This window comes from Quercus robur, chromosome 4 (assembly GCF_932294415.1).
Source record: "Quercus robur chromosome 4, dhQueRobu3.1, whole genome shotgun sequence".
In the NCBI taxonomy this organism is placed as follows: Eukaryota; Viridiplantae; Streptophyta; class Magnoliopsida; order Fagales; family Fagaceae; genus Quercus; species Quercus robur.
The window spans coordinates 46931216-46935356 of NC_065537.1; positions in this window are offsets into that span (position 1 = coordinate 46931216).

A 4141-nucleotide genomic window follows, 5' to 3' on the forward strand; every position below is an offset into this window, starting at 1 on the left:
TTTGAGATATTTAACATTTGCTAATTATTTGGTGCATTGTATGGGTTAGCGATTAATTAGTACTATAATGGTAGTATATATGATTTATGGGTTTTCTTTTTAGCAAATGCATAACCTCATTAGCAAACACATAGTGATGTGGTAATTTTTTATTTTTAGAACATTGCCTTCAATTTTTTACTTAAAAAAAAAAAAAAAAAAAACCACTCAAAATTTTATTAGTACTATAATGGTATGACAAATTAAAAAAAGAAAAAAAGAAATTGCACTCAAAATTTTATTAATACTATAATGGTGAGGTAAATTGTGGGTTTTCATTTTAGCAAACGCATCACTAGCAAACCCATAATGATATGGTAATTTTTTTATAAAAAAAGAAAAGAAAATTGCACTCAACATTTTATTAGTCCAGTAATGGGTAAAGGTTTTCGTTTTACTACTATAATGGTATGGTGTATTATGTACTTGCTGTATTTGTTTTAGTAAATTTTATTTCCCAAACTCAAAATTGATAAAATCCTACTTTAAATTGATTGAATTAGTCATATTATCAATTAAAAAGGAGATGTTAGCAAAAACTAAATAAAAATACTGTATTAAGATGCAAAATTATTAATTGAATATAAAAAAGCCCCACTTAATTATCAGTTATCACCTTAGGTCCAACTGTATTGAATCAAACTACAAAAACGTATGGCAAAAAATAGACTATTCTAGGGTTATAGGGTTGAACTTTCCCTTAATTTTCTTACAGTATCATATATTTATATAGATATAAACACATTTATAGATATACCCTTGAACTTTATGAAGAACTAATAAGTTTTTCATGCGATGCACGAATAATTCTGTGATATTTTATGTAAAACGGTTTTGAAGAATATTGTACATAAATTATAAGAAAAAGTAAACTAAATTGGAGTAAAGAAACATATAAATTTTGAGATATTAAAAATAGCTTCACTACACATTTGTAGCCCTTCTCAAGGTAAGATTTGATGTGCAACGAAAATTCCTAGTCTTTTCCTGTCCATATGTGTCGTCCAAAGGAAAGACAAAAGGAAGGGAAATCCTTACCAAGCTCCTCGTCCGTCCGTCCTTAAAAGACGGATGAGCTTACTACGGTCCGTCCATCCTTAAAGGATGGACGAGTTTACTATCGTTCGTCCGTCCTTTACTACCGTTCGTCCGTCCTTAAAGGCCGGATGATGCTACTACACTACATGTTTCCACTGGGTGAAAGAGCCTACCGTCGCTAGTCAAGTCCAACCGTTGTGAAATGTAGACTTCTTGAATAATCTAACTTCCACGTCAGTTATGGAAATTACCTCCGAGCCTTTTGGATTCCCCAACAGTAGGAACGGTTACCAAACAAGTAACCGCTCCCCGCATACTATATAAACGCTTGCCAATGAAAGTGTAAGGGATTTTGATTTTCTGAGACCTTTAATTTACGAAGTCATAAAAAAGGCTAACTTCACCATTGGAGGGTTCTTGGCTGGCTTCCACCGGTCTCCTCTAAGTTTTCTGTTTGTTTTCTCAGGATTTAGTCATAAATTCATCAAGGCCCAAGACTTTCAGTCCACTGATATCACAGGATTCATCAGTTGGCGCCGTCTATGGGAAAGAATAACGTTTGAACTCCATTGTTGGATTCTACGATTTCTTTCTCCGACAAAGGGCTGAAATGGTCCGGACAAGGTCAAGGGCTACTAGCCCAGGCCCTCAAGAAAGCAGAGGCGACCGTCAATCGGTGCCTACCGTGCAACCACCTTCTGTCCAACACGTGCAATCCATGGCTGCTGCTATGGCGGAGTTGACCCATCAGAACCTGGAGTTGGTTAGAGAACTTAACATAAGGAGGCAGCGTCGCAATGAGAACACTGGAGGACAGGCCCAGAGTCAAGATGGGAGGAATGTCGAGTTTGAAAGCCAGTTAAGGGGTACCCCTTCAAGGAGGGTGCCTCACTTGGAAAGGGAGATGGACCAAATGAGAAGAACTATGGATGAGATGAAGGAGAATATGAAGAGGACGAACCCTGTAGAAGACTTGGTTCACAGAACTGACTTCCCTTTTGTGCCTTCCATCAATGCTCACCCTTTGCCACCCAAGTTCAAGATGCCTTCCTTAGATTCATATGATGGGACGCGAGATCCGTTTGACCACATTGCCACCTTTCCGAATGAAATAATGTGCAGAGCCTTCCCTACTACCCTTAAAGGACCCGCATGAGTGTGGTTCAGCAAAATACCTCCGAGCACAGTAACGTCCTTCGAGGAGTTAAGCAAGTTATTTGTCAACAATTTCATCGGAGGACAGAGGCACAAGCGTTCCTCGTCTAGTTTGCTGACCATAGAACAAGGGGAGAATGAAAGTTTGCGGTCTTTCATTACGCGGTTCAACAGGGAAGCCTTAGCAGTGGACGAGATGGATGACAAGCTCCTTTTAGCGGCTTTCCACAATGGGGTTCACTCTAACTTGTTCATCCATAAACTATATGAGCAAGAGCCTCAGACCATGGCTGAACTCGTCCATTCAGCCCATAATTTTATGAATGCAGAAGACGCTATCATAGCCAAGAAGAGGAAGAGAGTTGAGAAAATGGATGCCAACCCCACTCGCCATTCAGAATAAGGTCCTCGTCTTAAAAAGGGACGAACGGAAGACAAGAAGGATCGAGACAAGAAGGCAGGCCCCTCAGCACGAAGTCAGCAGTATATGCCATTGAACATGCCACTTGATCAAGTCCTAATGCAAATCAAGGATGATCTGTCCTTGAAGTGACCAGAGAAAATGAAGGGAGATCTAAATAAGTGCAATAGAAATAAGTATTGTCGCTTCCATAGAGACCATGGGCATGATACGGACGAGTTGTTTTGACCTAAAGCAGCAGATTGAGAATCTCATAAGGTAGGGGAAGCTAAGGAGTTTCCTTGGACTAGACCATAAGGACGAAAAACTCAAGGGAAAAGCCGAAGAGTTGTCATGACCACCTCTCGGAGAAATCAGAGTTATTATTGGGGGGAGCTCTACAGGCCGGTCGTCCAAATCCAAGAAAACATACCTAAAGGTGGTGTAGAGCGTCCAACTCTCTGGACAACCACCCAGAGATAGAAACACGGATGAACAAGCAATCACGTTCACTGAAGAAGAAGCTAAAAGAATCCATCATCCTCATGACGATGCTATTGTCATTACCTTCCTCATCGCTGATTACACAACCAGAAGGGTACTAGTTGATAATGGAAGCTCGGCAGATATTTTGTATCTTCTAGCTTTTCAGCAGATGAAATTAGGATGAGACCGTCTTTGTCCAGTGAACTCTCCACTAGTAGGTTTTGGTGGAATGAAGGTGCAGTCCATGGGTACTATTACATTGCCAGTGGTAGTGGGGGCATATCCACAGCAAATCACCAAGGACGTGAATTTTCTTGTGGTAGATTGTTCGTCCTCCTATAACGCCATAATCGGAAGACCAACTTTAAATAGTTGGAAGGCAGTAACGTCCACCTACCACCTATCAGTCAAGTTTCCAACAGACTATGGAGTAGGACAGGTACAAGGAGATCAACTAGTAGCAAGAGAATGTTACTAAGCTATGTTGGCCACGGATGAGCAAGTACAGACCATGAATATTAAAGAAAGGAGGGTTGTGGTAGAACCCATTGAAGTGTTAGAAGATATTTCCTTAGACGAGAGAAACCCTGAGAGGTGTACCAGGGTTGGGGCAGATCTAAAAGGAAGAACTAAGGAGAACCTCATCCAGTTTTTGAGGAAAAACTTTGATGTATTTGCTTGGAGTCGTGAGGATATGCCTGGAATAGATCCTAATGTAATCACTCACCGTTTGAACGTATGTCCTTCCTCAAAGCCAGTGCGACAAAAGAAAAGGGTGTTTGCTCCTAAGAGAGACAATGCTATTAAAGACGAAGTTCAAAAGTTGATGATGGCGAAGTTCATACGAGAAGTGTACTATCCAGAATGGTTGGCCAACGTAGTAATGGTCAAAAAGGCGAACGATAAGTGGAGGATGTGTGCAGATTTTACTGATCTGAACAAGGCTTGCCCCAAGGACAGCTATCCAATACCACGCATTGATCAGCTGGTGGACTCTACTGCAGGCCACAAACTACTTAGTTT